Genomic DNA, 22,871 nt, shown 5'->3' with positions numbered 1-22,871 from the left:
TCCCCGATGTCTCAGACAAAGAGCCCGGCTGCAGCTGCCGGGGAGCGGCTGGCCCACGGATCCGCGGCCGCCGCGGCTTTGGCGGTCCCCGCTGCCGCGACCCTGGCTGGAGGACGGGCGGGGAGGCTCCAGCCCCCTGCCCGGGGACCGCTCCGCCAGCCCGCCCGCTCCCTGCGCTCGCCCAGCGGCGGCGGGGGGCGCTCGCCAGGGTCCCCGACCCCGCCTTAGAAGTTCTGGCCGGCGGGGCTCGCCGGGGCTCGGCACCGGGCGCGGGGAGGGGGAGCCGCGGAAACCTCCCGCCGCGCCTCGGCCGGGGCTGCGGCCGCTCTTCAGTCCGAGGCCCCGGGAGCGGCCCCCCGCGGGGATCCGGGCGTCTCTCCTCCCGGCGAGCTCCAGCCGAGCCGGGCCCCTGCCCCTGCCCCGGCGAGCGGGATGGGCAGCCCGGGCGAGCCGCTGCGGTGAGTGCCGGGGTCCTGCCCGGATCTGGGGGCGGGGGTCCGGCGTAGCGGAGACCTACAGGTCGTGGCGGCTGGCGAGCTCCCAGCGGGGAGCCCGGGGCTCGCCGTGCCCGCTGCGGGCTGCAAAGCGGGCGATGCCTGCGGGCCTGAGGGCAAGCGCCGGCTGGGGGTGTCTGGGAGGGGGGCTGCCCGGTGCCTTGGGGAGGTGCCCCCCAGCCAAGCCCCGGGTGATGCTTGCACCAGCTGCGGGGCCGGGCTGGGGGGGTGCAGGGGGGGAATGGGGTTAAAACAACCGACTGCCCCCCTGGCAGTGTGTGGGGGTGAGAGCAGGGAGCAGCCTGTGCCTTGGGATCTGTGTCCACCTGGGCATGGCTGGGTATTGCAGCAGGTCTGGTGTCCCCCCTCTCTGCCCCCCCCCTTTCTGTCCACCCCTCCATCCACCTGCTCTCTCCCATTCCTCTGTTCCTCCTCTGCTCTTTTCCCCCCACCTCCCAGGTCCTCTGCCCCGGTCTGTCTGCTCCTTCTGTGCTTCTGCTCCTCCAACTCCTGGCCCAGCCTCTGCTTGAGGCATCTCTTCCTCTCTCTGCCCCCCCCCGCCCCATCTCCCGGCCCAGACGCTCCTGTCAGAAGACCCCCTTCAGCACGACGGGCAGGGGGCTCATCACGCTCTTCTAAAACGCAAGGGGGCTGTGGTCCGAAATGAGCCCTCTCTGCCCTTCACGGAGCACCGGGCCCCCTCCTTTTCCGGCTGCTCTGAGCTGAGTTCATCTCGCCCCCTCCCACGGGGGCAGGACAGGATTGTGCTCTGGAGTGTGCTTCCCCAGGGCTTTGGCCAGACTAGTTTGCCCAGAAAGTGAGCGAAGAGTTGGTGTCAGCTGTTAAGGCCGGCAGGGACCATTGGGGTCATGGTATCTGACCTCCAGCACAGGGCAGGACAGAGAAGCTTCTGCATCAAACCCAAAGCTTCTCTTTGAGCTGTAGCATGGGTTTTGTTTTGTTTTTGAAAGACATCCAGGCTAGCTTGAAAGGCTTCCAGGGATGGAGAATCCACCATGTTCTCAGAAGAGAGGTTCCAGCCGCTGATTTCCCCTGCTGCTAACAAAATCTGCACCTCATTTCGAGCCTGAAATAAGTCCAGCTTCATCCTCCAACTCTTAGCCTCTCGTTATGCCTTTTCCTGCTTGATTAAAGCACGGTCTGGTACCAGAAATCCCTTCCCCCCTGTGAGTCCTTGTAGACCATCCTCACATCCCCTCTTAACCTTCTCTTGGGTAAACTACATTGACTGAGTTGCTTAAGGGTTTCACTCTAAGGCATGTTTTCCAGTCCTTGAATCATTCGTGTATCTCTTTTCTGAACCCTTTCCAATTCCCTGCTGCCCAGAGTCTGTCTGCTCCCTTCTGCAAACGATTTTAAAGTTAGGTGGATGCTTCCTCTCAAAGATCCTAGTTTCAGTTTCAACGCCAATGCTGTGGGATTGTGTTTCGCGCGGGGGAGGCTGTGAGAAGAGGAGCCTAGGTAGGGTGCCCAGATGTCCCGATTTAAAAGGGACAGTCCCGATATTTGGAGCTTTTTCTTATATAGACACCTATTACGCCCCAACCCCGTCCTGATTTTTCACACTTGCTGTCTGGTCACCCTAGCCTAGAGGAAGAGGGGAAAAAGCAGAGAATGGGGCAGAGTGAAAATCCAATCTAGCGAGAGAGAGAGACAGACAGACGCTGAACGAAAGGGAGGAGAGAAAGAGAAACACGACTGGATAAATGACTACAGACAACAGAGTAACCATGTACAGCCCGGTGGTCACATACGCCACAGTGGATATTGAACCTGAGACCTGCTGCACCAAAAATCCCTTATCCCTAGAGCTAAATAAATAGCTGCTTTGTTTGGATATAGCTGGCTGGTCCAGTTGCTGGAGCCAGCCACTAGAAGGAGACATACGCTGCCAGCATATGAAACCCATCTCTACCAGCCTTGTTCAGGGGCGTTCTAGGGCTATCCGAGAGCGCACACATTTATTGTCTGCTTTGGGTGAGTTTTTGGTGCTTGGGTTTTTGTCTGTCGGTTGTTGTTTTTGAATCCAAGGACGCTGTTGTCAGGGCGTGGGGAGCAGGGGGATTAAACGTTTGGTGTTGTCCCTCTAGGGAAAAAAGCAGCCTGAAGTTTTGTGAACGCACTGGCTCTGGGAGGTGCCCGTCCCTAGCCCTGCTGGACCAAATAAAGTTTGAAACAGCCTCTGTCCTCCTGCTGTGGGAAGATTTTTCCCAGGCCTGAAACACTGGAGGTGGGGCAGAAAGGGCTGGAGGTTTGAAGAACACCCATGCTGACGGTGGGGAGGGGAGCACGAGTCCACTCTCATCTGGGGGATGAGAAGGGAAGGAGAAGTCTGGAGCTGAGTTGCTTTTCCTTGTGGGGCTTGGGGAGTGGAGGGATCTGACCCCAAGGACCTCCCCCTGCCTTCCTTCAGGCCTGGCTGAGTCCACATGGGACTCCAAGCAGGCTGGCTCTGGGGAAAGGGAGTGGGTTGTGTGGCCAGCAGGGAGATGCTGCCTCCTGTCATCTCCATCTGCAGCCAGGCAGTTTCCTGAGCCGTCCTGCCAGGCACTCGGAAGATGAGCAGATCTCGTTACAAGCCAGGGCCCATAGCATGGTCCTTGCCCGGCTTCTACCCTCTCTAGTCACGGGGCAGCACAGCAGAGGGGGAGCTCGCACCGTCTGTCTCGTCATGCTTCCGCTGGGGGAGTCCACGGCTGTTGGCCGAACCTCACGTGGCTTCATTTCAAGCGTCTGCGCTGAGCACTTGGCCTGTGCTTCCGAGGTCATTCTTTGGGCCTGGGGCGCATTGGGCAGGGAGGGGAAGCTTTGGGCAGAAGAGGGAGGACAGGAAATTCTTCCCTGTGGAATTCCAGGGAATTCCTTCCTCGTGCAGAGCAAGACCCCTCTGCCTTTAAGATCCAATGGTGGCGATGCTCACTGAAGGGGGCTCTGAGGAGACGTGCTGAAGGCATGTTAAAAAGCCTTAGGAAAGCAGGACTGAGTGACGGGATGGGGTGAATTGATGCCCAAGTCCCCCCTGTTCCCCCCCCGTGCTGGTCTGACACCCGAGTAGCAGCGCGTGGACGTGGTTTCCCTCTGAGTGTATCAGTGGCGTGTTGTTTGCTGCGGTGGGTTCTGTACAAGTGGGAGTGGGGGTGGTCTTGTGGTTCAGGCACTGGACTGGGGCTTGGAGAACATGGGCTCAGCTCCTGGCTCCTCTGCAGACTCCCCGTATGACCTGGAACATGTCACTGAATCTCTCTGTTTCCCCCTGTTCCAGCTCTGGCTCAGTCTCCCCTAGTGAACCGTCATCAGGTAGGTGTATTGGACCCAGCCTTTGGAGCCTCCCTTCTAAGCCAACTGGCTCTGAGCAGCTTCCAGGCGTCTCTAGTCCTGGCCTCTCAGGTCCACTCCTAGGGTGCCCGCACCCTCTCTGGCACCTCTTCCTTGAGCGGTGGGAACCCCACGGTCGCATTGCCCGCACCTCAAGACCAGTGCTGTGCCCCCCCAGTAGCTTGTGTCTGCTCCCATCTGAGCTCCCCCCTCATGGGCGCTCTGATGGATAGGCATAAACTGACACCAGTCTCCTCCAAAGTGTAGCGCAGAATTGCTAAATTAGCTGCATTGTGGGTAGATCTGAACAGCCTGGGGCTTTGGAAAAGTTTGGCTCCACTACACAATTTTGTGGATTGGTCATTGTTGTGAGTATGAGAGTCTTAACCCTCCTCTGGTTTATCTGGAATTCTGCCTTGTTGGAGACAGGCTGTTGGATGGGCAGGCCCATTAATCTCGTCCAGTTTGGGAATTCCCTTGTGAATGAATCAAGTGAGCCATTTCTGGTCCTCCCTTGTCTGATCTCAGTTGGGAGAAAGAAGCAATAGAAGAGAATAACCTCTTAAGAAAATCCCATTTTCCTATGAATGTTTCTATTAATAAATGTCAAAGGGAGTAAAAAGACACCAAACAACCACCCAGAAAACAGAACTGCCCCTAGACAGAACCTTCTTTCCATGAGACACTAGCTCATCTTTAAAGCTGAAATACCGGCTTCTATTGTTGGCCTTAAAAATGAAGCTACTTTGACCCTCCGCTTTTTCAGTTGTGAGTTACTGTGGCCATTTTGTGCATTGTGGTCCAGTGGGCAAAGCACAGGGCTGGGAGATAGAACACTTGGGTTCTATTCCTGTGTCTGCCACTACCTTTGTTTTATCACCTTGGGCCAGTTACTTAACCTCTCTGTGCTTCAGTTACCCCTGCATAAAATGAGGGTAATGATGATTGATTATTTGAATTGTGGGGGTGCCTCCCCACTGTGAGAGGTGCTGTACAAACATAACAAAGAGATCGTGCTAAGTATGACTTCATTTTTATTATCTTTAAAATTCCAAGCTATGGTGGGCTGTAATGCAAACAGCAGTGTGATACAAAAGCAAGTCTGATGATTACATGTAGATATGCGAAACAGTTAATTCAATACAAGAAATGTGAACTGTGTCCTTCAATACGATTGTATAAGGATAGTTAAAAACCCGATAGGAAGCTGCCAGTTTGACAGCCTCTTGATTGATTTGGTTTAATTTAATCTAATTTATGTATTCATAGGCATTTCTATGGCGCTCATTAAGACCTGGGGAGAGTGGTGGGGGGAGAAACTGCCATTGGAAAAGAGATGGCACAGAGAGATGAATTTTAGATCCAAACTGCACCAAAGAGTCAGGGGTTGGCTCTGGGGTTCCAATATATCAGAATGCATATAAGAGGGTGGAACAAACCAAAGGGGGCTGCAATCATGAGAAATCCCCTCGCTACCACCTGAGCTGGAACAAGCTGTACCAGGGGAAAGGATTATGTCCAGTCTGTGATAGAAGCTTATTGGAACATCTGAGGGTGAGGTTTTATCTGTATTCAGTTTTCTTACTGTATTAGGCATAGACTTGCGTGTTTTGTTTTATTTTGCTTGGTAGTTCACTTTGTTCTGTCTGTTACTACTTGGAACCACTTAAATCCTACTTTTTGTATTTAAGAAAATCACTTTTTACTTATTAATGAACCCAGAGTATGTATTAATACCTGGGGAAGGGGGGGCAAACAGCTGTGCATATCTCTCTATCAGTGTTATAGAGGGCGAACAATTTATGAGTTTACCCTGTATCAGATTTATACAGGGTAAAACTGATTTATTTGGGATTTGGACCCTACTGGGCATCTGAGTGTTGGAGACAGGAACACTTCTTACGCTGCTTTCAGATAAGCTTGCAGTTTGTGAGAGGTGGTTCAGATCTGGGTCTGTGTTTGTGGCTGGCAAGCGTGTCTGGCACAACCAGGCAGGGTTCTGGAGTCCCACGCTGGCAGGGAAAGCAGGGGCAGAAGTAGTCTTGGCACATCACTTGGCAGCCCCAAGGGGGTTTCTGTGATCCAACCCGTCACAACCCCGTCACATAACACAAGAACCTGGGGTCACCCAATGAAATTAATAGGCAGAAGGCTTAAAACTAATATAAGGAAGTACTACTTCACACAGTCAACCTGTGGAACTCATTGCCAGAGGCTTCTGTGAAGGTCAAACGTATAACAGGGTTCAAAAAAGAATTGTATCAGTTCATGGAGGGTAGGTCCATCAATGGCTATTGGCCAAGATGTTTAGGGATGCAACCCCATGCTCTGGCTGTCCCTAAACCTCTGAGTGCCAGAAGCTGGGACTGGATGACAGGAGATGGATCACTCAAGATTGCCCTGTTCTGTTAATTCCCTCTGAAGCATTTGGCATTGTCCGCTGTCAGAGGCAGGATACTGGCTAGATGGACCATTGGTCTGACCCAGCATGGCCATTCTTATGTTAAGCTTATGGAGATATTGAAACCGGAAAAGGCATTTTTAAAGTTTGCTTGGAGACATCTGGCTTTATTAGTGATGTATCTATTGCTCTGAGGCCATATAACTAATCACTGCAGTCCCCCCTCTAAGCCATGTTACAGGCCTGAATTAAACATTTAATTTGGAAGCTGATTGCACAGAAGGACAAGGGCATCTGGCTGTATTTGCGCTCGGTATTTAAAAACTGGAAATCGATCCTATTGGAATCAATGTGGCCTCTTCTAATCTATTTTTCATTGTCCTGTGAATAACTCCTGCTCAATCCAGCACTCCCCGATCTGTCTGTGGGAGTTTGTGGCATGTTCTCTGAGCCTGTCTCATTGCTCAGAGCGGTGTGCTGAGACGCTTGTTCTATTTCAGGAAGTCGCTTTTTTTTTTTGAGACAGGGGAAGACTGGGCGAAATGAACAGACCGTTGCGAACAGTCTGGAATAGTGGCGCAGCGATGAGCTGTGCTGCCAATGACTTCCGATCTGTTTGGGTTTTCATATCGTGCCCACCCTCGCTGTTGTAACTGAGCACCTCCTTGCTATTTCAATTGTCTGAAACTTGCATCTGACTCTTGACAACTCTTCCCAGTTGGCAGCGTTGATCGTAGTGTGTCTGGTGTAGCCTTTGGATTCAGCTGGGTGATGCCCCGAATGTTGTGCACTCTCATGGTCACTGGTGACTGTCTTGGTCCAGTCGCTAAGCACGTTCTGTCTCGTAAAATTTGGGAGTAGTTGATGGTGTCATTCTACTGGATCATAGCTGCCATGGGAGGCTGTAGCACGAGAGGAAGGTGATCTCTCACCTACAAAGGGCCAGTACTATGGAGGACGTTGAATATTAGCGCCGATGTCTTGAACTGGATTCTTTAATATTTGCAGTGACTTTCCATATGTACCTATGAAGGACCTGATGCTGTCCTGGTGATTTGAATTTTGATCTGCTATAAGCCTGTATCCCAAATCTCTTTACAGAGTTAAAGTGACCCAGAGGAGTATTGTGGCTGAGCAGGGAAATATCCTTGGTTCCACTCCCAGCTCTGCCGTTGGTTCACTGCGTGACCTGGGGCAAGTCATTTCACTGTGTGCCTCAGTTTCCCTGCCTTTACGATGGAGGTAATAGTACTTGCTCTGTGGTGTCGTACATATGCTTGTCCAATTGGCTAACCACTCTAACTGCCTTTTTGTGCTTCTCCACTCACCGCTCTTGTACCAGCCAGCCCCTTGATTAATCACTGATGCTACGTTTTTAATAGGGAGAGGATAATACTTCTCTACCACTGTCCTAGGAGGGCCGTGAGTCTTAATGAATGAATGTGTGTAAAGCACTTTGAGATGCTTGTATGAAAAGAGCTGTTGAAGTGCAATGTGTTACTGTGAATTAATTACAGACCGCCATGGTGCAAAGACATTGTGTAGTGAAGAAAGGGGTAGTGGGGCAAGCCGCAGAGGGGCAGCAAAACGAACAGGCGAGGGAGAGAAATGTTTTAAGCTGAGATTTGAAAAAAAGACAAAGGAAAGCAATAAACCTACAAGAGATCTTGGAAAGGTGACAACGCTGGCTCTGGCTGGCTGTGTTAGGAGCATTGATTTTTTGACTTCTGGGCTTTATCGGTTGAGTTTTGCGGGAGGCTATTTTTCAAGTGTTTCGGTACAGTTTACCTTTATAGACAAAGGAAATCCTTCCGCAAGGATTGACTCCCAGGATTGCAAGTGCACCCAGAACACACCCGTTCAGGAGGCTACACGTTAGACATAAGCAATGTCAGCTGACTAGGGGCGCAGTTGCAGGAAAGCCCTGCATGTCTGCGATGGTGTGCCATTGTCTACTCGTGGCTGGCTGATAGACAGCCTCAGAGACCTATGACAGCTGCACACTCCGAGATCTCCTTTGGCAAAGGCGGTGGTGGAGCCTTGTGTCTTTGGAATGGAAAGGCCCAGGGTCTCGTCCTGTCTCATGCACAGGATCCAGTTAGCGATTGTCTGTTTCTGCAGCACGTGGATTTGTTTGTGAGTTCTAGGTCCCCAAGAAAAATGTGATCAGCCCCCCCGGACAGGCTCAGGGGATCCAGTGGAGCTGCAGTTCTGGAAGCATTGCTTTGCTTCTCTATCTTGGCTGCTGGGTGGGCTCGGCAGCCTTGTATGTTTCTCTCCTTTAATCATGTCAGTATCCTAAAAGTGGCATTGCTGGAAGTCCTGTCCCCAGGGCAGGGTATCCAGCTTGGTTTTCTGCACCAGGCCTAAGGAGTGTATCAGTCCCGGAGTGCACTGCCTCTCATCTTTGATCCCTTAAGGGATATCCCAGGCAGAGCAGAAGAATGATGCCCAGGGATCTGCAGGCATTACACTGGGAAGTGGGTTGAATAGCTTATGGGCCTAATGTGTAGGAGCTAAGAAATCGTATCTCTCATCAGAAGAGCCCAAAGAGCTTTACAAATACTCACTAAACGTCTCTCTGGGGCAGGTGGTGTTATGCCTCCCCATTTCAAGGTGGGGTAACTGAGGTAAGCAACTTGCACCATAACACAGCTAGACGGTAGCAAAGCCAGGAATCGAACCCAGGTGTTTCCCCTCCATGTACACTGCTGTATATGCTAAACCATGCTGTCCACAGCACACGCTCAGTCGCTGCTGCGAAGATCTACCTGCTAGATAGACAGGGTCAAATTCTGTTCTCGTTTACAGCAGTGTGAATGTGGAGCAAATCCATGGACATTCGTCTCCTTGTTGCAGATTTGCACTGGCATAGCTGAGAGCAGAACCTGGCCCAGACAGTATAGCTAGGGAGAGACTTTACTCTGTGTGTGTGTAATATATCACACACACACACGCAAGTAAGGATTTGGTTTTAATAGAATTCCTATCCATACACACGTGCGGGAGAGAGCACTATGTTACAGGCAGATGGAAGATGGAATGGAGAAATCTTAGCTGTACTTAGCTACCCCGAGGAAACTGCAATCTATTGCATTGCCCTCCTGTTTGTACAGCACCAGTCGCACTGTCATTGCGCAACAAACCCCTACTACAAGAGGGGAAATGCCGGCTTCTCTGAAATGGCCGTATTTCTCCTCTGGGCTTGGCAATTCAGTGAGATAAGAAAGCTCTGTCTTCATCAAGCTGTTACTTCCCATGCCACTCAAGGCATTTAAAAAATAATAAATCCTTCTTCCGCTCCACTTCTTGTGCGGCTAGCCAGCTCCATGCCTCTGCAAGCTCCCTCTTGGGCACAGAGACCCAGCCCGACGGGATTTCCATATTTGGGGCCATCTCCAGCGTTCAGCCAGGTTGGCCTCCCTAATTAGACCCCTCCCCAGCACTGCCACTCATAGGTTTCTTCACAGCGGCTTTGCCGTTCAGCTCCAAGGTCCCCTCGCTGCTTTCAAAAGAGCCGTCAGACCGTAGGGACATTCCAGGAGCAGGCTGGGCTTCACAGAGTCACTCGCTCTCCCTGGGCCAAATTCTCTTTTATTGATTTGGTTTTGTTTTCTCTTTCCCTCTGAATTTTTCATGACCGTTGCAATCTGCAGCAAACCTCTCTCGTGCGCCGCGCAGGCTGAGCTGAGCTCCCCAGCTGGGACCTGCCAGTTGAACGTCCAGCGCCTGTCGCTCCGGCTGCATGGCAGCCAATGAGTAAATGAGCCCCCCACGCCCTGTTCCCACCTTGATTTTTAGCTGCCCAAAGCCAAAGCCGCACAGCTACTCTGGTGGGAATGTGTGTTCTCCACCACGACAGATACAGGGTATGTCTGCACTGCAGTTGCAGCCCGTTTAGCCATACCCATCTAGCTTTCGTCTAGCTAGGGTGGTACCAGAGCAGTGAAGCCACTGCGGAAGCGGCTGGAGAATCCCACCTGGAGCTCTGGGTAATTCTTCGGGTGGATACTCCACACTAACTCCTGTGCTGCCCCCGGCTTCGCTGCTCCAGCACTTGCGTTAGCTAGATTAAAGCTAGCTTGGGGTAAGTCTGCGTGAGCTGCAGTCAGACCCTGTGCCGGCAGTGCAGACATCCCCACCGCTGTGATGCCCTGTGCCGGCAGTGCAGACATCCCCACCGCTTGCTCAGACCTCAGCCCTTCTCTGGGAGAGATGTTTCCAGTGGCTCCTCACAGGCCGCTATTACTCAGCAGGCGTGGGGCTCTAGGTAACTTTTGTTAATTTAGGACAATAGGATCGAGTCATGAATGGAATGCTGAGTATGTGCCACCCTGGCCCTCCGCTGGGTGGAATCGGAACTGCTCAGCTGCGTACCATAGGCCCTACACTGTCAGCACCAGCAAAGATCCTCCTTGGGCTCAAGGGGGTCAGGCCCCTGGGTGTTACAGCAGTTCTGTTGCTGCCTGGCCATTACGTTCCAAGCAGAGCTGAGTGGCAGCTGTGACATCCTAAACTGGCCGTGGCTGTCTCTGCAATACGTCTTTATTCGTGGATGGCGAAAGGTGCCAGATTGGCAACCGGCCCTGGAGAGTGAACTCCTCTTTCTGTTCCCAGAACAGGGACCCCCCGGACAGGGGCAGCTTCGCTCACACCAGGGAACTGCAATCCTGATTCGCAGGGGCCATTTCTAAGGGCCAGTGGGGAGGCAGTTCTCCATGGACCACACACAGTCTCTGGCCTCCCTGCTGAGCCTGTCTGGAAGAGTCCTGGCCCCAGGTGACGGGGAACTGAAGTTCCCAGCTCCTTTCTAAAGGCCACTGAATGCAGGCAGGAGTACCCTGAAATGGGTACAAACCAAAGGCCTAGGAGAGGGTCCTTATTCGGTTCCCAAACCCAGGAGCCATCAATGCCCCCACATTTCCCTCCCCACCAGAACAAATGATGGGCATCTTTCCCGTGGATTGGGTCCTGCAAGGGATGTTTAGCTATTGTAGATGTCAGATATAGGGCGATGGCATGGACTGTGCTCTAGTGGTTAGCGCAGGACGCCTGGGTTTCACTCCTGGCTCTGCCACTGACTTACTGTGTGGCTCCAATGTGACATGCAGGTTCTGTAATGCCCCCTCTTCCTCAGTCAGAATGAAGGGAACCCGTGGCCCAAACTGTGCACCTCTGGCCTTTTATTGTCTGCTGCCTGCCACTCAGAACATGGAGTCTCTCTCCCTCTGAAGTCACAGGAGGAAGGTTCTCCCTGGGTTGGGTCTCTTAGGTATCCACAGAGGGCAAAGCCCCTAAGCAGTGAGATTTCCAGATGGTACTTCTCAGTCTCTGCCTGCTTTGTGTTAATGACGCCAGATTGGCTTTGACGGCCCACTGCTGCCTGTTTGCTCACATCAGCTGCCTGTTCTTAAAGGGGATGCAGGCAGGGCGGAGATGAAACCTGCTCTTGCTTTGGCTTCCATCTTCTTGCTAACTTTGGGCAAGCTTTAAAAGAACCAAATACTTCAGTGCTCCTTTATAATTAATGCCACTTGTCTGGCACTTGTGAGCAACCCTAAGATAATAAACCCCCGTGTGCATTCCGACCCTCAGTAACAACCTGCCGAGAGCAAACTGGCAGATACAGCTCTTCTGAGGAGCTCTTCAATGACAAAACCATCGGGAGGGTCCCCAGCCTCCAGGAGCAATCCTACAATAATACCTCAGTGCTGAGCATGCTCTCGGGACTAAATAAATATTAAGGACTAAGATGTGCCGACCTTAACAACCGGTGTGCACATGTAACTGGCTGAGTGTGTGTTACAGGTCCCATTCTGTGCCGATTCACAGAGGATATGGGTCTGAAGGAGCCCCAGACTGCCCTGCCTGGGCACTTTAGCTCAAGCTGGAGCAAATCACACTTTTAACCCTGGAGCTCCACGGTGAGTCAGCCGTCATCCCTACGCCATGGCGGAAAACCAATGTTAGTAATAGCTAAAACAGATTTCTGTATCAAGCTGTCTAAGGTTTCGTTTTTTAATAAGCAACAGTGAGTTAATGAGAGAGAATTTTAACCTGAAGCATCAGGTTTTGGTCTGCAAGAAAAGAAAACTGGAAATTAGGGCTGTCAAACGATTAAAAAAATTAATTGTGATTAAAAAACTTAATTGTGATTAATCACGTGATTAAACAACAATAGAATACCATTTATTTTAAATATTTTTGGATGTTTACTACATTTTCAGATATATTAATTTTAGTTACAACATAGAATACAAAGTGTACAGTGCTCGCTTTATATTTATTTTTTATTACAAATATGTAATCAAAAAACAAAATTATTTTTCAGTTCACCTCATACAAGTACTGTAGTGCAATCTCTTTACCATGAAAGATGAACTTACAAATATAGAATTATGTACAAAAGAAACTGCATTCAAAAATAAAACAGTGTAAAACTTTAGAGCCAACAAGTCCATTCAGTCCTACTTCTTGGTCAGCCAATTACTCAGACAAACAAGGTTGGTTACAATCTGCAGGAGATAATGCTGCCTGCTTCTTGTTTACAATGTCACCTGAAAGTGAGAACAGGCGTTCTCATGGCACTGTTGTAGCTGGCATTGCAAGATATTTATGTGCCGGATGCACTAAAGATTCATATGTCCCTTCATGCTTCAGCCACCATTCCAGGGCACATGCGTCCATGCTGATGACGGGTTCTGCTCAACAACAATCCAAAGCACCAAGGACCGATGCATGTTCATTTTCATCGTCTGAGTCAGATGCCACCAGCAGAAGGTTGATTTTCTTTTTTGGTGGTTCCGGTTCTGTAGTTTCCACATCAGAGTGTTGCTCTTTTAAGACTTTTGAAAGCATGCTCCACACCTCGTCCCTCTCAGATTTTGGACAGCACTTCAGATTCTTAAGCCTTGGGTTGCGTGCTGTAGCTATTTTTAGAAATCTCACATTGGTACCTTCTTTGCATGTTGTCAAATCTGCTGTGAAAGTGTTCGTAAAATGAACATGTGCTGAGTCATCAATCGAGACTGCTGTAACATGAAATATATGCAGAATGCGGGTAAAACAGAGCAGGAGACATACAGTTCTTCCCTCAAGGAGTACAGTCACAAATTTAATTGATGCATTCTTTTTTAACGAGCATCATCAGCATGGAAGCCTGTCCTCTGGAATGGTGGCTGAAGCAGGAAGGGGCATACGAATGTTTAGCAGATCTGGCATGTAAATACCTTGCAACGCCAGCTACAAAAGTGCCATGCAACCACTTGGTCTCACTTTCAGGTGACATTGTAAATAAGAAGCGGGCAGCATTATCTCCTGTCAGTGTAAACAAATTTGTTTGTAAAAAGAAAAGGAGTACTTGTGGCACCTTAGAGACTAACCAATTTATTTGAGCATGAGCTTTCGTGAGCTACAGCTCACTTCATCGGATGCATACCGTGGAAACTGCAGCAGACTTTATATACACACAGAGAATATGAAACAATACCTCCTCCCACCCCACTCTCCTGCTGGTAATAGCTTATCTAAAGTGATCATCAGGTTGGGCCATTTGCAGCACAAATCCAGGTTTTCTCACCCTCCATCCCCCCCAACAAATTCACTCTTCTGCTGTTGATAGCCCATCCAAAGTGACAACTCTTTACAAAATGTGCATGATAATAAAGTTGGGCCATTTCCTGCACAAATCCAGGTTCTCTCACCCCATGAAAGTTACACTTTCATGATAAAGAGATTGCACTGCAGTACTTATACGAGGTGAATTGAAAAATACTATTTCTTTTGTTTATCATTTTTACAGTATATATATTTGTAATCAAAAATAATATAAAGTGAGCACAGTGCACTTTGTATTCTGTGTTGTAATTGAAATCAATATTGAAAATGTAGAAAAAACATCCAAAAGATTTAATAAATTTCAATTGGTATTGTTATAAGTGCAATTAATTTTTTTTGAGTTACTTGCGTGAGTTAACTGTGATTAATTGACAGCCCTGCTCAAAATAATATTTAGCCTTAGACTCTTAGGCGTTGATCCAGGAAGGGGCAGAACAACCCCGTCTTGATCCTGCAAAGCACTTAAGCCCACGATTCACATTAAGTAGGTGAGGAGCCCCAATGATTCAGTGGTGCTTCGTACGTGGGTAAAGCTAGGCAGGTGCTGAAATGCTTTGCCAGCTTGGGGCCTGAGCACTCAGCACTATGCAGGATCAAACCCTTACATACTGTGATGCTCAGAAACAAACTAATCCTCCCAATCCCTCGGAGCAGATAACTAATGTTGTTGTCCCCATTGTACAGAGGGGAAACTAAGGCACAGACTGAGGCTGTGACTTGCACAAGGGAAGTCAGTGGAAGAATCAAGGTTAGAATCCACCAGGAGTCCGCTAGCCCATCCAGCGTTGACATGGCAGGGACACTTCGTCACCATGAAGCCCACGCTTTCACCCCTGCCCCCTTGCCCTTCTTTTGAGAGAGGGAAATAGTACTCCGACTATTACTGATACCACTGTAGTGCCTCCAAGGCCTAGCCATGGACCCCGAACCTGTTGTACAGCTCCTAGCGCAGCAGCAATCCTGTCTGCAAAGGGCTCCGGATTCTTCCTCTTCCCCAGGACTCCCCAGAAGCTGGGAAGTTCCATGGGTGGGACCTCCTTTACTCTGGGCCACTGTTGTGCTGCTGAATGTGTTTTTCTTTCAGACGAGGCCTAAAGCCAAGGCCTTCCACTTGTGGCTGTTAATGATCCCACGGTGCTTTTTTGCAAACACAGGGGTGACGATCCCAGCATTTGGCCGAATGCCAACTTGGATCAGCATTAAGAGCTTCGTTGCTCTGGGTGCAGGAGGCAAGCTGGGTAAAAGTAGAGAGTGTGGGGGGGGTGGGAAGGAGGAGGGAATAGAGATAGTACCGGTAAATGCTGCTGCTATGTGGCAGGGCCATTTTAAGCATCCTTTCGCTGCTTTTTCCATCGGATATATGCAAACATGGTTGTGGCAAAGTTGCCATTTTCGTGTACAGATCCATTCCTGTCCAGAGGATCCGCCCGTCATTTGAAATGACAATCTGCCTTCCTAAATTCCCATTCCACATGGTAGTTAGTCCTCATCACCCCTTCTCCTGTGCAGAGTTACAGCTGCTGTCGGACAGCTGATCTGCTCCGCTTAATAATGAAAAGCATGGAAATAAAAATGCAAAAAATTTAGGGAACTCTGATACCAAGGTGGCACATCCAGATACAGAATTGGGCACACGTAGGGAGTATATATTTGAGAGCTGGTTGGAGTGTGCAGTGGCTTCATTAACGCTGTTGGGTGACCCTTCTCTTTTGTATTTGTATTCATTAGCGTAGGTTTCTTCCTGGATTTTGTCTTCACTCCAAATGGGAATGGCCGTGAGCCGGTATGTGAGCCTGGCAGTGTCCTCTGCCTCTGTCCTCTTCCATGCAATTTGCTGGCATTTCATCCAGCGGCTCCCAGCAAGCTCTGCACTGTGGCGAGCATGAAAAATTCAAGAGGAGGGAGACATGAGGAATCAGCAAAGATGAATGAAAGAGCCCCCTGGGTGACACCAGCTAGAGAGCTGGGACATGAAAGAGAGATGAATCGAGAGAGGCGCAATAACGAAAACCTACTTTTCACGCTGGCCCAATGCTGTTTGCTTTTCCCTCTGGCCCACTTGAACTTAAAAGCCACAGCCAATTTGCCAGAAAATTCAGAGGCAGCAGATAATTTCCAAGCCACCTCCATGTTCTGCTCTGAGAAGTGTCTCTCTTGTTATCCTCTCTCTGCTGGCCTTCACTGCAGTCTCTGAAGCGCTGTCAGCACTGAAAGGCGGCTTTCAGCTCTGGTGGAGTGTTTTGCCTAATGTAGCTAGTGGGTTGGAGTGTAATGAATCAGTTAAATGTCAATTTTTTATGCAGTTCTATGATGGATTGTTTTTTAAAACCCCACTGTTCCTTAAAATGCGTTCGTTCTGCCAGCTTTCATTCCTAGAGGAGATGGATAGAAAGGGGTCTAGCGCAGCGGTTCTCAAACTGTGGGTTGGGGCCCCAAAGTGGATTGCCACCTCATTTAAATGGGGTCGCCAGGGCTGCCTTAGACTTGCTGGGTCCCAGGGCCGAAGCCAAAGCTTGAGCCCCACCAGCCAAGGCCGAAGCCTGAGGGTTTCACCCTGTATGTTGGGGCTCAGGTTACAGGCCCTTGTGCTTCAGCTTTACCGACCCCCACTCATTCCCCCTTCCCGGGGCAGTGGGGCTCAGGCAGACTCATGCTTCAATCCCCCCTCCTGGGGTCATGTAGTAATTTTTATTGTCAGAGGGGGGTTGGACTAGATGACCTCCTGACTCCTTCCAACCCTCATATTATAAGGGGGTCACAGTGCAATGAAGTTTTGAGAACCCCTGGTCTAGCGGAAACACTCGGAGTGAAGAAATAAAATATTATACTAGTCACAGAAAAACGTTTTCATATTAAAATAATACGATCTCCCATGTAGACATACCTTTCCTGCTGAAGGATGTTAAAATGCTCTAGGCACTCCTATGTGTATGTACCCAGACAATGCCTCCCAGCCCCCAAAATTCAGCTACCTCTCAGGTGAAATGCCACACCGGTTTAACAGCTAATGAAAGCTGCACTCAGCAGCGCCGATGTGTCAGGCAACATTTCTAATGGTTCTGTAACCCCCAAAGCATCTTGCTTTGTTGGGATTTTGGTGCACGGAGGACAGGAAATAGAGAAGAATATGGTACCCAATTAACATTTTTGGGATGGGTTGATGATTTAGGGGAAGTGAATATAATTGCCCGTACTGGGAATTTGGCAAGGATGCTGAAGTACACGACAGCTGTCTGGGGGTAAAGTCCCTTAGGATCGCAGCACAGGGTTTTACATCTCAGCTGAAAGGCATGTTTAGTATGAATGAGCCGATGGTCAGAACCCCTTTTTAATGAGCCGTTGCTCTTCTCTTTGTGTTATGCTGGTTTGAACTTAGCAAATCCCAGCCTGGCCCTGGGTTCAGACAAGAAGCCCAGACCAAGGTTCATATGCTAGGAACGTCTCTGCTTCGTTCCTGGGCGATCTTTTGATGAACATATTGATAGAACAGTATTCCACGTGTTACTGTATGAAGTGGGGCTTGGAGATATTGGAGGGGGATAGCTGCCTCCGGGAATTGTTTTGGAGATAACCTGGCCTTTGAAACGGACCAGCTTGCATCACAGGTTAGAAAAAAGGGCTCTTCCGAAGAATTATCAAAGGCTTTGGGATAAGTTGGGGTGGATCAGCAGGATCCAGAAAAGCAAAAAACCATCGGACACAGGGAATCACCCCCATGTTCTTTCCAGCTTGGAAGGAGAATTTTAGCGAGTGTCTCCCAGGATTCCCTGCCAGCTCACCACAGGGCTAGTAAGTAGATTGCAACCCCCCCCTTTCCATCAGGGGCTCTGTGCAGTACCTCAGGCCTTTATGAACCCTACAGTAATCACTGCCCGGGGCTCTGTAGAGAGCTACTCAGAAGCTACATCTGGGTGCTACGAGACGCAGGGCTCACTTTACACCAGTTTTCTGATAACTGCGCTGTCTCGTTGATATTGGTCTATAAAGCCCTTTATGGCTTGAGCACTGTCAGACTATATATCACTGCTGCAGTTGAGGTCAGCAGAGATGGTCACGCTAATAGTCCCTAGATCTAAGACTCTGGGGGAGATTGTTCCCCCTGGGGTCAGTGCAGTTATCAGAAAACTCCAGTTAATTTCCCCCACGGGTGCATTGGAGCCCAAAGGTCTGTCACTGGAGCACAGTTCATGTCTCATGCCTGCTCTGGCTCTTGCCTCCTGGGTAAAGCTGTTTAAATAACAGATTTTTCAGTTTGCTGGCTGAGCTGAAAACCTTTTTTTGTTTTGTGCTTTTTTTTAAATGCTTCTGTCAAACGAAACATTTCATTTTGGTTTTGAGTGTTTCACCTCTTTGCGGATACAACTGAACTCAAATTTGCAACGAAAGGTCGTTTGGGACTGAAATGTTTCATTTTAAAAAATAACAAAAGGTTAGATTTTTCCCCCCGGTTTTTGAGGGGTGGGGGTTGGGGGGGAAGGATGGGGAGTGGTTTCGACCAAAACAATCTGACGAATTTCATGATGCATTTGTTTCTGTCTGTTGTGGTGGTGGGGGGGAAGAGGTCCTTCTGAAAAATGCCCACCAGCTGTATTCCCAAGGGGAAGCATTGGTAGATAAGAGGAAGTTTCTTGTGTTTTAACAGCCATCTCATGTTAAATGTGCTTGTAACCAGAGATTGTCCATTGGACTTACTTTGTCGGTGTCTCTGGGGATTTACTTTGGGGACTGGAGCGTTTCAGCTCTAGGCCAGTAGTTCAAATCCAGTGCAGGATGCCACAAAACTGTTCCCCCGATGGCTTTTTGGTGGCCAACGTGCAGTAAGGTGAGGCCCTGAGGACAGTTCCTAATAGCCAGGTGGCCAATTTGAAACAAAAGAAAACCCTGCCGCACTGTCAATGAGGGAGGTCGGTTTGTAAATCTCCACAGGACAGCCAAAGATGTGGCAGAAGCTTGTGTTGCTGGTGCCTCTCTTCTAGGGAATGGAGATCTTCAGTTCCTGGGATGTCAATGTGGTATCATTTTTGCAAGCCCTATATATTGCACTCAATACAAAAGTTATAAGTGAGGAAGAAGTGAATCAGGGCATGCCTTCAAACTTTAACCTTGAAAATTTACTGTCACCGAGACTGTGTCGTTCACCAATTGGCCACCGAGTCTCTTCAACACATCTCCGCTTGGGCATGGGTGTCAGTGGACACATTACCTCTTCCTGTTGGGTTGCTTTGCTATTGTGGGTTTCCCATCACAACCTTTAAAACTCCTTGCTGGGGAAATGGCTTTGCATCATTCTTTGAATGTGCGTGTGTGCACCACTGCCCTCTGCTGGATGGATTCAGAACTGCTCAGCTGTGCCGCCGTTAAGGAAGGCTCTCCTTCAGTTAAAGTGGCAGAGGTTTGTGCTTTGGGACCATGAGAAAGTGGGTTCTATTCCCACCGTCACCACGAAGCTCTGAGTGGCCATAGGATGCTGCACAGTGACAGCCGTGACCCTCTGAGGATGGCTGTGGATTTGTTGCCATATTATTTTCAGCCTACTGATTAAACGCTGCATCTGAGCAAAGAAAAATCTACTTGGCAGCGTAAAAACTGGCCAGACAAAGGAGCAAATTCATAGACTAAAATAATTTTAGTGCGTGATTAATAGCCTGCAAACTGCCAGGCCAAATACTTGTCCCCAATGGAAACCTATAATTAGACCAAGCGTTGATGTAAAATAGGGCCCCGGGGCAGCCCAGCAGAATTGTAATATAAACTGAATTGGAAGAAAAGGTTCCTGCAGCAAGAAGCAGAGTAAACCCAAGCTGTTGATTCAAATAAGATCTGAATTGATTCAGTGCAGCATAAGACGAATAAAGTGAGGTCGCAGCCCAAGCTGTCCAACGCAGACAAGGGCCTTCACCAAACAGGAGCAAAGAGCTGGGCTCCCAGAACAGCCATCACATAAGATTTAAGTAGCCTGCAATGCTAGGGGCTGGCTGGAAACCACGTTGACTCTTTGCAGAGAAATGAAACCTAAGAAATTCTCGGGGGTGCCTTGATGTTTTCTTATTGGCTACTTCAGGGCAGTGGCGGATTAGCCACTGGGCCGACAGGGCCTTCGGCCAACTGGAGGCCCCGGAAAAAATCCGCCAACAGCGGAAGCCCGGAGCCCCAGCTGGGCAGGACGGGGGAAGAACCCGCGCCCCGACCTGGCTCCCCGGCAGACGCCGCGGGAAGGGGGAAGCCCCCTGTAGCAGCAGCCCCTGTTCCTACTCCACAACAGTAGCCATCAGATGGGGGAAGTCCCCCTCAGTAGCCCCCACCCCATTCCCAGCAGAAGCCGCTGGGAGTCAGGGGAAGCCCCTGCACCCGACCCCACTCTCCAGCAGAAGCACTGGGTGGGGTAGGAGAAGCCCCAGCACCCCAAACCTGGTCCCCTGAAGAAGCGCGGGAGATGGCAGGGCAAGCCCCAGCACCCCGACCCCCTTGCACCCCAGGGCGTTCCAAGTGCTTCCCAAATGCATTCCCGCTACTGAAAAGGCACCAGCCACCTCTGGGTCAGAGCATGGCAGTGGCTTAACGAGTGTTTAATTTGTTATGAGAGAGGTGCTGGAGATCAAGCAATTTTTTTGCATAACTGACCCGGCAAGCCCAGGAGTGCCAGGGCTCAGCCCTGCCCCAAATTAAGCACTGGGCCTAACGGTGCCCAGAAACACTACACAACCATGTAGGATTGTGACATGAAGAATTCGAAGGGAGCGTGTACTTACTCAAGATAGACTTAGGCCAGGACCTTTGCATTCATGCAAGAGGTGGGGTCCTGGTCACAAAATTGAGAGTTGAACTTTTGTGAAGTTCTTGGGTGTGTGGACGTGGGGTTTTGGGCCAGTCCTGTTGCTATTTGACACCCTTTCTCTTAGAAAAAGTGCCTTGGGGTCTTTGCAAACTGCCAAAAGAGGTCAGCGGGGTGTAGGTAACGCTGTCTTATTTCTGTTTGGTGCTTTTAGATTTCCGGGAGTGTGCCGTTTTGTGTTAAGTACCAAAAAGGTCTGGTACACAGCAGAGAGCCATGCCAACACACGCTCTCTGCCCACGGGAAATACCTTCCCCTGTATAGGGGATTTATGATGGGCTGTTGGCTGACGCTGCAATTTTGAGTCAGGAGGCTTGAGTTCTGTTCCTAGCTCTGCCTGCGACTTTGTGTGACCTTGGGAAAGCCACGTCACATCTCTGTAAAGTGCTAGGAGATCTGTGGAAGAAAATCATGATGATAAATGCTTAATATTTGTATCCTTCTCCACCTCTCGGAGGGCACTGGGGCCATTTGTCAGATGACTACCGTAGCAGATTCTCTAGTCCTTGTGTTTCCATCGCACCTTAACCACTACTTCGTCCTTTATTTAAACGAGGAAAATCATTCAAAGGTGGTATTTCTCCAGTCCTTTTCCCATCACAATACCAGCACCCAGTGTTTACCTGAGCTTTACACCTTCAGAATGTCTAATGGACGTGAAACTAACCCTCACAGCAGCCCTGCAGAGTCGGTAAATAGCGAAGACTGTTATGAAGTGACGTTCTGAGGCGATGTGCTGCACAGAACAATCCCAGCCTGCGCGGCAGTGCGTCCTCGCAGCGACTCGGTCGTGACGTGCTGAGAACCCCGTGAAGCTGGTGAATGGCTGCTCTTCTCAGCTCACAGATGGAGGGACCTGAGGCTGCACAGTCAAACCGCGTCCGAGTTCGTTCTGGCTGGCACTCCCTTGAACCTGGACCTCCAATCAGATCCAGCGTGATAAACAAGGCCTGATTTGCATGGTCTGAGGCGAGGTGGCCATTCAATGGATCCTCAGGGATTTTTGGTCGCACGTCCGAGTGAAGACTGTCTCTCCGCTAGGTGGAGAGGCGGGAGGGAAGATGCGTGTTAGGTTAATCCCTGGCTCTTGGGTCCCTTTTTACCAAAGGGGTAAGATAATGGATTTGTTCCCCAACGGTTAGGGCAGTTTGGACATGGAGGGTAAGTCTGCACTGCAGTTAAACATCCGCGGCTGGCCCAGGTCCAATGACTCTGGCTCATGGGGCTTGGGCTGGGGGCTGTAAAACTGCTGCATAAATGTCTGGGCTCAGGGACCCTCCCCCATCGTGGGGTTTTATTGCCTCCAGCCCAAGCCCCATGAGCCCAAGCCAGCTGACCCGGGCCAGCTGCGGGTGTCAAATTGCAATGCGGACATGCCCTGGATCTCCACTTACGCACAGACAGAGCCACTTCTTAGTTCTCCATTTATTCTCACCTCAGTTTGAATAACAAGTTCCTCGGCTTCGCTCTCACTTCCGGTCACCATCTGGTTTCTAGTCAGGTCGTCTTTGCACGACAGATCTCACAATGGGTGACCAAGAGTACTCATAGGCGGGAATGTCTATCTCATTTACTCCCCAATCCTGACTCAACACAGCCAGGATACCTGCTCGCCTCTCAATGGGTCAGACCCTCAGGTCCTGTGGTAACGATTGCTATTGTAGGAACTCGGGGTTGGAGAGGATCCACTGCAGTGTTTGCACTAGAGGAGAATTTCCATCAGCGCTGTGATGCTGATCTCTCTTCCAGCTGTACTCTGGAAAACACAGAGCATCATACGTCCACAGTTGGATCTCCCTGGTTTCTCGGTGGGATCCTTTGCTGATGAAACCCATCAAAGTTGACACTACAATGTTCCACCCGCCAACTACCTGTTGACTCATGTTGGCCAAGGCCATCAACTTTTGAACAAAGATTAGCAGCAGGTAAGAGTTGGAAGGGAAAGACCACAGTAATCAAATACTGATCTGGGAAGGGAGAGCAGGACAGTGCATTAGTGAACTGAAGATTAAGTGACATAAACGAAATCTAAAGTGTGACCTTTTCTTTTCCTGAGCAGGAACATTAACAAACTGTGACAAACCAGAAAAAAAATTCCACCTTCCTTAATCCTCCCGCTCATGCACACAGCTGACATCTCGACTGCAGCCTTTGGTCTGCTCCTCGCTCCCAGCGAGGCTCAGCGCTCTCG

The 22,871-nt window shown here is 50.0% G+C and overlaps 1 protein-coding gene across 3 annotated transcripts in view; it reads left to right on the top strand.

Moving 5' to 3' along the window:
• Positions 1-203: 203 nt before the first annotated feature.
• The window catches only part of LINGO3 (leucine rich repeat and Ig domain containing 3), a 109,371-nt gene continuing 86,703 nt past the window's right edge, over positions 204-22,871 (top strand). For 2 of the 3 annotated variants that reach the window (XM_073324103.1, XM_073324102.1), the window contains exon 1: positions 204-458. The gene's annotated coding sequence lies outside the window, so the exon portion shown is untranslated. Of the gene's footprint in view, positions 459-2,443; positions 2,493-22,871 lie in introns of those variants that run through there. The other variant, XM_073324104.1, reaches the window with a different exon arrangement.

The sequence above is a fragment of the Lepidochelys kempii genome, chromosome 25, assembly GCF_965140265.1.
Source record: "Lepidochelys kempii isolate rLepKem1 chromosome 25, rLepKem1.hap2, whole genome shotgun sequence".
NCBI classification, from domain to species: domain Eukaryota; kingdom Metazoa; phylum Chordata; order Testudines; family Cheloniidae; genus Lepidochelys; species Lepidochelys kempii.
This window is presented reverse-complemented; position numbering and strand designations above follow the sequence as displayed.